The sequence below is a fragment of the Canis aureus genome, chromosome 5 (genome assembly GCF_053574225.1).
Source record: "Canis aureus isolate CA01 chromosome 5, VMU_Caureus_v.1.0, whole genome shotgun sequence".
Taxonomy (NCBI): Eukaryota; Metazoa; Chordata; class Mammalia; order Carnivora; family Canidae; genus Canis; species Canis aureus.
This window is the reverse complement of record NC_135615.1, coordinates 62,145,443-62,157,456: the sequence shown is the minus strand read 5'-3', so window position 1 is coordinate 62,157,456 and position 12,014 is coordinate 62,145,443.

Genomic DNA, 12,014 nt, shown 5'->3' with positions numbered 1-12,014 from the left:
TGTATTGTGTTTATCCTTTCTACCCAATGAGAGGGTGAGCTCTTGGAAGCAAGACTCATGTCTATCTTACCACCTTGTCCTCAGCATAGTGCCTGGCACCTGGTGGGGAGCTTAATTCACATGATTTGATTGACTAAAGAAGACTTACACTCATTACTTACATTGGGTCTTTATTTTCATGCCTGGAAGCAGATTTTATTTTTTCCTATTAAAATCAATTCCAGGGGCGCTTGTGTGGCTCAGTCAGTTAGGCATCTGCCTTCAGCTCAGGTCATGATCCCAGGGTCCTGAGATCGAGCCCTGCATGAAGCTCCCCACTCAGCGGGGAGTCTACTTGTCCCACTGCCCCTCCCCCTGTTGATGTTCACACATTCTCTCTCAAATACTAAAAGATTTTTTAAATATTAAAAAAAATAAAAATAAAATAAGAGTCAATTTTAAGGGCATGTAGGTGGCTCAGCTGGTTAAATGTCTGACTATTGTTATTTGCTCAAGTCATGATCTCAGGGCCCTCAGGATTGAGCCCTGCATCTGACTCCACTCTCAGTGAGGAGTCTGCTTGAAGATTCTCTCCCTGTCCTGCTGCCCCTCATCCCACTCACAGGTGCTCTCTCTATATATATTTCTCTAACGAATAAATAAATATTTTTTTAAAAGTCAATCCCATAATCAGGCAAGTGTTCAAATACATGTGTGCAAAGAATTTCATCCCAACATTATGTATAATAAAAAAAAACAAAAAAAGAGAAAACAATCTGCTTTCGTCTATTCAAGCCGCTATAACAAAAATACCATTGGATACCATAAATTGGGCAGCTTAAACAACAAACATTTATTTCTCATAGTTCTGGAGGCTGGAAAATCCAAGATCAAGGAGCAGGCAGGGTCAGTGTCTGGAGAGGGCCCACACTTTGTGGCCATCTTCTCACTGTGTCTTCATATGGTGGAAGGGACAAGGGAGCTCCCTGGGGTCACTTTTTATAAGGGCACTAACCTCATTCATGAGAACTGCACCCTCATGACCTGATCACATCCCCAGGCCCCATCTCCTAATGCCATTGCACTGTGGGGTAAGATTTCAATATATGAATTTGAGGGGAACATAAATATTTATCCTATTCAATAATTTAAGTGCCCATCCATCAAGTTTGGTCAAATGCATTACTGTTCATTCATATACCTAAATACTGTTCAGGAATTTTTAAAGATAAGGTAAAAATATATTTATTGAAAGAAACTTATTTACAATACATTATTAAATTAAAAAGCAAGTTATGAAAACAGTAATATAGTATGGACCCTCCTCCCTCCCCTCCCCTTTCCTTCCTTCCTTCCTTCCTTCCTTCCTTCCTTCCTTCCTTCCTTCCTTCCTTCCTTTCTTTCTTTCTTTCTTTCTTTCTTTCTTTCTTTCTTTCTTTCTTTCTTTCTTTCTTTTTTTCTTTCTTTCTTTCTTTCTTTCTTTCTTTTTTCTTTCTTTTTTTTTCTATCTTAGTGGATAATGCATAAAGGAAGAGAGGCATCTCTAGACAGATTCCACAAAAATAGTGTGAAGGGATACCGACCAACTCATCCTTGTGTTAATCTCTGGTAGGGCAAGGTGGGGTTGCAAGTAATTTCCTTTTTTATAGTGTCTGGATTTCTTTTGAATTGGTTTTAACAATGATATACTAGTAGTGCTAATACACTAGCATGAATAAAACAGTAATTATGTTTTGACACTGTCTGGTTATCATGTTCTCATGGCTGACTCCGTGGCCATGACCACAAATGTTCCCAACCCCATAAGAAATACAATGGAGTGCCCCCAAGGATTTCCCAAGGATGTCCAAAGGGTATGGAAGTACCTGGTGGTCACCGGACTTGGGATTTCCCAGACAGGAGGAGCAGGGGTTGTTGGTAGGAATTCCACACCAGCTATCTAAGGGGAGGTGATGTTAAAATCCTCAGTGTGGAGTTTCAGCAGGGTCACTGAGTTCACCACTTGTTAAGTATGCATGTCTGCACCCGTAACACACTTTTGATACTTTAAGAAAATGTGTGCACATATCGTAAAACAGGCATGGACAAGGTGCATCCTGCCACAGTCTATACCACCGTCCTAATAAGAGGAATCCATGTCATCTTGATTATGGCCCTCTTCTTCCCCTCGACCCCTGAAACATGGAGTATAACATCTTGTCCTTTGGATACACTCTTAGCATCAGATTGTAAGAGAAAAATAAAAGTGCTCTCACATTTTTATATCCTCTTATTCTATTTGGCAAGTAGAAAGGCTTCCAAACCACAGGTGGAATCAGGTCAGTTCAATAAGATGTTCATTTTTAATCTGTTATGTGATTTACACTACAGTATGGGTTGAAGGATAGAGAATCTTATTCATTCATTCATTCATTCATTTGTTCTTTCAACAAACAAGTATTGGGCACCTTCATGGACCAGGCTCTGTGCTGGGGGTTCAGAGATGGAGAGGACATCCCGAAGGGTTGGGGGAGGACAGATCTAGCAACTGATTATCTCATCATAACAAACTTCTTCCCTCACATGTAGAAGGGAGCAACGAAATAAGTGGACACATGGGCTTCAAGGACAAGAAGTGAGCCCTCGATGCAGGACTTACCCTAGTCCCCAAAGTATCTTTTTGCCAATTAAAGAAAGCCTCCCTTTCTCAAGATACTTTATTTCCATCTGTCAAAAAAAAAAGTACTGATTTTGTTTGGACAAAACAGATTTTTTTTTTGTCTGCCAGAAAATTGTCATAACAAATGTAGAACTCTACAAAAGATATGTGAATGATATCCTCTCAGATATGAGCTCATGTGCAGTACACAACCTGCACAGCTGTACATAGGGGGCTCTGAGTAAGTGGGCCCGGGGGTCCAGGTTGGAGTGGAAGCATGTCCTGACTTGACATTGCTTAATCTGGCTTTTTCCTCCCTATAGAACCCACATTACATAGCTTCTTATGAAGGTAATCATATTTTTATCTTGTCCTGAAGTCTGGTCTTATTAATCTAAAGAGATTCCATTTATGAATGTGCGGGCCTTAATTTGGTAGCTCAAATGGGCTATATGAGCCCAAAGCTGTCATACCAGCCTCACAAGGTTATTGCCAGAGGAGGAGATCATCAACATCATGAAGATGACAGATTTTGGACAAAGCGTGGGATGAATAGGGACACAGTAATATCTCAAATGCTTCTGGCCCACGGAGAACAATCAAAGACGCCTAGTTCTTAACAAGTCCACCATTCATGGCTTCCCCGAGCCAATCTAGAAGTTTCCTCGGCATCGATTAACCCTAACACTCCTGGTCGGTAAATGCCCACGTTGGGTTTGAAAGGCACCTGCCGGGAAGGGAGGAGGTGGGCTCTAAGCCACGGTGGGACATGGCCATGAACAGAAAGCCCTCCTTTCCGGCAGACACACCCTCTTTCCTCCCAGAGAACCAGACCTTTACCCTTTACCCCATTTCCAGCTGGGCCTGGGAGAGGGATGTTCCTCTCTCTAGGCTATGGAAGCCTCACACCAAAAACATGTCCCCCCTAACATCGTCCCTGATGGGAAGAGGAACTCAGATAAAGGAAACAGATACATATCTGTTGTTGGAGAGCTTTGTTTCCACACATGATATATGGTTCCGGAGGAGGAGGTAGAAAACAAATAATTGTGTCTCCTCACCACCGACAGGTCTTTAGTGGGGCCGCCCGGGAGAAGAGATGCTGGAGATTAGCGGTGACCTCACAATAGGTGCCCGGTACAGGAAAAGTGTCTGAAGTTTATCTATTGTTAAGTGAGATAATTTATCGTCACCAAGGGTTAAGGAGCAATCCCAGTCCTTTCCTTCTTCGGGAACAGAGATTTATAAGATGGTGCCCAAATTTAGACATTGAGGCGCTGCTGGCAGAAACATCCCCAAAGGCTGATGGCTTCTGTGCGTTTGAAGCCAAGTCATTCACGGAGCTAATTTGAGGCTCTCCTCGGAAACTATATTTGCTTTCTGAGTGCATGGTGAGTTTTCATTTGGGCTCTGACCAGCTGACAGCTATGCAAGTTTGTAGATACCAGTAATTGAATATAGATAACCTTGATGGGTGACCTCGTCAGAGCCGGGCCTGACTGCTTCCCATTGTTCCTGGTTTTGCCAGTTGATACTAAACTGCTGCCGGATGAATTTATATATTAAGAATTCGCTGCAGTGGGAATTGCTTATCGTTCCCGGGTCTACCCTGTAAGCTTCTATTTACTTGACGTGGTGGGCTGGGAATAAAAGCCGTGATTTGACTGTTCACCATTAGTGACAGAGAACAGTGTGTCGGAAGAGCTTTATTAATTTCTGAAAACAAAGCGGGGGTGGGGGAGTGTAGGGTGTCATGCTTTTGCTTGACACAAATCGCACGGAGAGGCTCTGGTCTCGCTGAGCTGCTTGTGGCTGTCTGAAGTTGGTTCCCAGCCATCTTTTTAGGTTCCATTTAGCTTAAAAGCAGAGTTTGAAGCCAGCTCAGTGCCATCGCCAGCGTGACACTCTTGTGTTTTAGGGGAAGCATTGGAAGAGGTTCAGAATTTATGGTTAATTCAGGGAGATGCTTTAAGAAGTCTGTAAGCGGGAAAGGTGGCTCTGATCCCAGGGAGAGGGGGAGGGCAGGTCACAGGGCCACAGAACGAGGAGGGGGACAAATTAGGCCAAGTGTTTGCGCCTGGCTGCTCGGGTAGTTGAGCAGACGGTTGTCAGCGGAACGTCACCGTGGGACTCTGCACGGCGGGCTCCGCAGCTCCCCGACTCTCTTCTTTATACTTTTCTGAATTGTTGAAATGTCAACAGTGAACATGGATCACTTTTTGCCACCAGGAAAAAAAAAATAAGATGAAACCGTTGAGAAAAATCTTTTCTAGAAACCGTGTTTTCTAGCCTTTTGGAAGCTGATCTGTATTTCTCCAGGCTCCCTTGCACAGCTTTGAACTTGGCAGCAGGTGCAGAGGGCGTTAGGGAGAGGCCAGGGTCTGTGTCCCCGTTAGAGGGGTGGGGGTCAGAGGGTGGCACTGTGGACAGAGGAGGAGGAGAGACAGGTGCAAGCTGTGGAGGAGCCTGGACATCTAGCTAATGGCGTGGTGGCTGCTAATGACGCGGGGTGCATTCGGGGGTCTGGGCTGGAAACCGTGCGGGCGGGGAGCTCCTGGGGCCCTCGCTGCCAAGCAACTGTGTGTCACTGCTCAGCTGAGGGGATCAGCCTTTGATGCTTTCAACATCAGAACATCAGAGCTCTTCTTCATCCTAAGAAGGAAGGTTCGGGTTAGTCAGCCAGGGCAAATAGCTCAAGGGAAATTTCATTTTCCCTTTGTCGGGCCCTCTGCTTTTATGTGCTGGGCCGTACATTGCAGCTACCACACGGGGAGAAGAAGGCTCGCCGGACCCAGGCGCACGCAGCCAATTTGGGGCCTGGGTGAGGAGGAGGGGAGCAGCTCAGGCCTGGAAGCCTTGCGGGGAGCCCAGAGAAGGGGCTGCTGCGGGCCTGAAGTCACCTCTCTGTTATGCCCTCTGGTTGCCGACTGGCCGAGGAATGTTTCCACCCTGGCCGGTCCAACCGGTCTGGCTTCTCTTCCCAACAAGGACAGCCCTGTTTGTGTCTTTGCTGCTCTGGGCGTGTTTACCTTGTAAAGAAGGGAATGAAGGGCACCCAAGGGTGCCAGCAGCCAGCACCGTCCAGTGTTCCCTGTGGTGCGTGCAGCCGGGTATCTTGGGTTTGAATCCAACGCTGCTGCCTCTTAGCTGTCCAACCCTGAGCAATTGCTGCACCATCCTCTCACCTTAGTTTTCTCTATAATAGATAGTGGGACCAGTAGGCATGCAGTGCTCCCCTCTCCCCCTGGTACTACGAAGGACTCCATCATCAGCCATCACTGAAGACATCCATTCGACAGCCATTTGAACAGTCCAGAAGCCCTCAATATTTTAACAGCAGCCTCAAGGGATGGCTGCCTTTTCCAACAGTGGAATTAATGTTTATTAACCAAAACTTCGATTTCAAAAAAATTAATGCAGCTTAGCCAACATTTCCTCCATCTCCAAATGGGTATAATTTTTTAAATATTTCATTTATTTTCAGAAAGAGGCACACACGTGCAACCGGGGGGTGAGTGGTGGTGAGTAGCAGAGGGGTGGGAATGGGAGAGAGAATCCTGAGCAGACTCCGTGCTGAGTACAGAGCCTGATGTGCGGCAAAATCCCATGACCCCGAGATCATGACCTGAGCTGAAACCAAGAGCTGGCCTCTTAACCCACCGAGACACCCAGGTACGCCTCCAAATGGGTGTGGAGCACTTTGTAGTTCTGAGGAATGAGCTCTGTTTACTGGAATGAGCTACACTGCGACTCAGTTCTTGGGACTTCCAATACCCCAGATAAGGTGGGGTCTGGGGGCAGCTAGCAGTGTTGGGGTGGGCTTGGGCACGAGAGAAGGGAGAGCAGGAGTTATGCCAGTGATGGAAGTCAAGTCGGGGGTCAAAGGCCCTTTAGATCCAAGAGAAATGATGGTCAGAGGGAGGATGTTGGCAAGGAAGGGGGAGCCACCAGATTGTGAGGTCCAGGCAGGCCATAGCCTGTAATCTAAGAGGTCTAATGAGCTAGGTTGTGTGATGGGACAGCTGCTGAGGTGAGCTTGACCTTGGGCTTAAAATGATTTGCCCTCCAGCATGCTTAATGATATCTGTGTGATTTGAAGGCCCCAGGTATTTACAGGAAGGCATTTCAGAGTGTTACCCGACTGCAAATGACCTGAGGCTGGCTGAGGAGCAGTAAGACAAGATTGCCACAGGGGACCTCGGTCTCCTCCTCTTGTGAGCCTTGCCTGGCATCACGATGTGGGTTCTGAGGTCCACACCACAGGAATTATGGCTGAAAGGATCTGTAGGGCCTCTGTCTCTTGGGGCCATATAAGCGTGAAAATCCTACACTTACCACCTGAGATGATTAATTCATTCAATCAAAAATATTTATTGAATGCCATCTATGTGTAAGGAACTATGCCAGGTGCTGGAAATCATTTTTCTCTAGGATAGAAAAATTTCTGCAGTCTCACACCCAAGGCTTTGGTATGCCAAAAGTCACGGGGGCAGCTATTCAAAATGCAGACTTCAGGTCTGTGCTTGAGGGATTCTGATCCGGTGAGTTGAACATGAACATTTGCATTTTGAACGAGCACAAATTTTGCCCACTGAGACCAAGGAGCCATGGCATGTCTGTTTGTCTGTCCATCCACATAGCTATCATTTACTGAGCACCCGCTAGGTGCTAAGCACTAGGTTGGGTGCTGGGAATGGGAAGAAGGCACACCCTTGCCAGCAAGTTGCTCCTGGTTATTGGAAAGGGTTGATCTCAATAACCAAATGGTTTCTAGAGTTTCATATTCTAGCATCTTTAAAAGGGTGTTTTTTTTAAAAAAAATCTAACACAAGAGACAGGAACGCATTCTCTGTTCATTACCCTATTAGATCTAGTTGTTGTACAGAGTTTATAATGAATAAAACAACACTAAGAGGCAGGCAGTCTTGCGAGTTTTATGCATGCTTTATATAAATGTTAGTTTTTGCAACGACTTTATGAGGCTAGAGTTAGAAGCATTTCCATTTTACAGATGGGGAAAGTGAGACATTGGATGGTCTTGAAGCTAGGAAGTGATGAGCCGGAATTTGAACCCAGGCGGTCTAACTCCAGACTACGCGATTAACCATGACACGATTTCCCAACACAGTGTGCTGTTGCTGGAGTTTTGAGGCTGAAAAATGTGGCCTTAGACCAAGTCATCCTGATAGTTATTCTGATACTGTATCTACACAACCAGAGGAGAAAAAGATCTTATGTTTTGACTTGTATTTTAAAGAACCTAGAGCAACTTTCTTTTCCTGGGTGTCAAAGGTGGGAGTGAGAGGGCGTGCCTAGGAGACAAGGAAGCCCTAACCTCACAAGAAGCTGGTCCAAATGTTGAATTCCCCAAACAGCTGCAAATCTCAACTTTGAAAAATGTATTTGAATTGGCAAAACTCAAAGAGCTTGATAATAACAGAATGTTAGCAAGGATGTGGGAAAATAGCTACTCTCATATACTACTGATATGTGTGGAATTAGGTTGAACCACCTTGGAGGGCAATTTGGCAATATCTAGTCAAATTTCAGTGTGCATGACCTGTGCTCGTGCAAGTCCACTTCTATATCTAGTGGGCCCAAGGAGAAGGGCAAAAACACGTTACTACAGCATCAGAGACAACCTAAACACCTACCAACAAGAGAGATGGGTGAAAAGAAGGTGGAAACAGATGGAACCCTTCCAGCAAGATCTCAGCTTGCTACTTTGAACCCATTGCTTGAGAAACTTTCTGATGTTAAGAAGTCTAATGGTTAGAAACATAGGCTAGGACTGTGGTGAGTCTTGGCTCCTTCCTTTACTCACCATGTGATCTTGGGCAATCACAAGGGATTTATTTCTTCGTGTATGTTTCATGTCCTCATCTTTGAAATGGGAGTGATGATAACAGCACCCTGCCCACAGAGTGGTTATGAAGACGAAAGGCATTAATGCAAGCAGATCCCCTAGAACGGTGTACGTTTCACGGTGTTTGCTGTGGAGTATTGCTGTATAGCCTCAGTAAATGTGAGATGGGATGAGATGAAGATGAGGATGATTGGCTAGGGCTTGGATCCATCTCAGGTATTCACTGGAAAGGTAAAAACAAATAAGAACAACAACAAATAAAGCTCAGAGAAATGAACTGGGCCGGTATGAACCGCATCGAAGATTTGATCCTTACTTACTCGCCAACTTAATAAGCTCACCTCGTAGTCAGAAAAGTGGTTCGAGAAATGATGGGTCATGGCCTCTGATAGAGGGGAAAGGGTAAGAAATAAGGTCTTCCAATGGAGACCAGTTTTCAAGGGTTCAGCACAGAGGCATGGATGTTTTTCAGGAGTAAATATGGGGGCCATGAACCCACTTGGCCATGAAGAAACTAACAAAAGCTTAAATCCTCGGGGGCTGAGATGGTGTCATGGCAAGTACTTCCATTCTGGCTGCAATGCCAACATCTTTTGTCATCCCGAGAGTCTGAAACGTTGTTCAGGATTTTCCCACAGTGAGGGAGATGTTTTTATTCCGGTCCCCAGTGAATCTGTTGGATCCAACAGAGATGTTGCTGGCCCCTCAAATCTCCCTGAACTCCAATAACCAAACATGAGCTTTTTCTCGGTGACCTGGCTGTGGCACTCCGCAGCCTCGTGCATTGATCCCTGGTGGCTCCTGAAGACCGACAAAGGAGATTTCTAGACGTTTGACAATTAGCAATTTCTCTCATAAAACACACGAGCACTTGGTGGTGCGGAGATTGCGTTTTATTTTGCCGAAATTTGCCCGGGCTTCGTCCTCTGCAATAAATGACGGATCCTCTGGAGTATTAAAGTGATACAGCACCTCCGGTTCCAGCCCTGAGACCTCTGCTCTGCCATGAAGCAATTTTCATTTCAGTGGAAGATATAAGAGTCACGTTCCAAACTGCTGCCGAATAATTCCCAGCATCTGCAGAGATTCCAGAGCAGCCACTGTGCTCTGTTTACCAACACAATTAAACCTCGACCATTCCCAGCTGCAGTACAAATATAATCTTATCTACTTAATGTCAGCCGATTAAGTCATCGGGGCTGCAAAACGGCAAACAGATATTAATAACGAAGCTAGAAGTGAGCCATTTCAGTGAAGTGGAATTTCGTGGCCGGTTCTTAGGCCTTAAGGCGGAAAAGTTCACACCTTCCTGACACTGCTATAAAACACTGCAACATTACAACTTTTCAACCATATCTAAAAGGCCAATTTAGGTTTATTCCCATCCGAGTTTATGGCCATGGTTCAGCAGGTGTAAACCGGTAATAGCTGCCGTCCGGCTCTGGGTGGATGCCAGCACAGATGTGTTCAGTCAAATGACTAATTGAAAACCTTAGACAAAATCAGCGGCCTGGCCATTTTGCCTGCATAATAAAACAGTGCTGATAAAGGCAGTGGAGAAAAAAAATCCACCCATCTCATCATCAGTGCCATTAACAATCATGAGTAAAGATGAAAACAACGCATGGTTTATTCTGCAAATGAAGGCATATAACTAGATGGTTTCCCAGGGGCCCATTACCCTTTTTAATAATACATCAAGGAGCCCGAGCAAACAGTTTGTATGTGCAAACCAAACAGAGCAAACTATTTACAGTTACCGCATACAGAGACAACTCCCAGCACTCTGGATTTAACAAATTTATAAAGGTACATAACATGATAGCTATTAGCAAAATTAAAAGAGAACCATTATAGACTTACAGTCTGCCATGCTCGCTCACCAGTCAAGAAGCAACGCCGACACCAACTTTCAATTCACAAGGATTCCACCCCCCACCTTTTTTTTTCCTTTCCTCCAAGAGAGCAGCCCGACTTGGACTCAAATTATGTGCATGAATAATAAAATACCATCTAATTAAAAACTGTAGTTAAATATGCAAAAATTAATGGTAATGAGATTGTGTAATGCCTCCGAGTATAGGCGCTCCATGAATTACTCACAAGAGCTCCTTTGCTTGACCTAAACAGGGGATAAAGGAAGTGTCTTTGAACACTCTTGGTCCTGGCACCCCACAGGGCTCCGTGATGTTTCAAACATACTCGCAGCCAGGGCATCGAATGGCCAGCCTAGGTGGAATGCGGCCCGGCCAACGCATTCTCTTCCAGTCCTTGGGAACAAGAAGGCTTTTGGTGGGCATTGTGCCGGAGGCTGGGCAGAGGGGGGAGGGGGTTGGCAAGGCAGGGGCTTGTCATCTTAAAGCAACAAGGGCCCTCTTGCAAAATGAGGATGGCTGGACAGACTCCTGGTAATGAGAAGTGGATGGAAATGTCTATTTTGGGGTTCATTTAAAGTTGTTTCCTACAAGCTGTCTAAGCCTACTTACCTTCCTAGTCACCCATGCAAGGGTCTGTCCCACCCTGCATGGCACCGAATCACTCTAGAAGAGCACCCCCATGCTAGCACTGTGGGACTGCTACCAGAAACTTCTCCCGAGTGAACCACCCCCTTTTCTCCCGTGCAGTCTCAGAAGACATTGCTATGTTGTCAACACAAACTACTGACCACATATTCCTCAGCCCCGTTTCCGAAGGAGCTACTGGTCCCCTTTGTGCTGTGAAGCCTTCTTGGTGCTTGACCATGCCTTTAGGACTGAGTCAGCTTCCTGAGAGCATGCCCTGACATTTGCTTTAGACACAGAAGACTAGATCTCCCCCCATCACTTCTGCTCAGAACTTCTGAATCCCAACTCCCCCATCCTCTCTCCTCCCATCTCTTCACGGCTAGTGATTCTTCTGCTTGAGGACAGTTGATGACAAACCAAAGGACAGCACCCATCAAGAGGAGAACGGGATCTCGGTGCGGTAGACAGTTTCAGACACACTCGATATGATTCCTGCTTTTGCCTTTTCATCTGTTGAAATTGAGTCTGACGTGCTGAGAAGTAAGCATTTCTTTGGGGGAGGTAGTTCCCATTCAGATGAGCCTGATACAAAACTTCCCTATCAGCACCTTCTCAAGCAAGCCTGTGTCATCCTGCTTATGATAAGGGTTTTGTGTCAAGTCAGTAGGCATTTGAGCTAATTGATACCTTCTTGACAATGCTCGACACTGGTGCGTTCATCAACTATGCAAAAGAACAGTTGTGGTGGTGTCAGAAAAGTGGGGATTTCGTTCCCTGCCAGCCAACCTAGACCGGTCCTGAGACTTATATTGTAGCGTTTGGGGCTTGTGAGAAAATGGTGACCTTGATTTGCCTCCCCACCCCCCCCTTTTTTTCTTTCTCCTGTTGAAAAAGTCTAGATTTCTTCCTTCCTGTCTCACAGATTCTACCCAACTTTCTCAGTCGGCAGCCACATTTCAATGGTGGAAGCACATTGGCAAGAATTTCTGGTGTTTGACATGGAAAAGATACAGAGTTGGACCAGTGA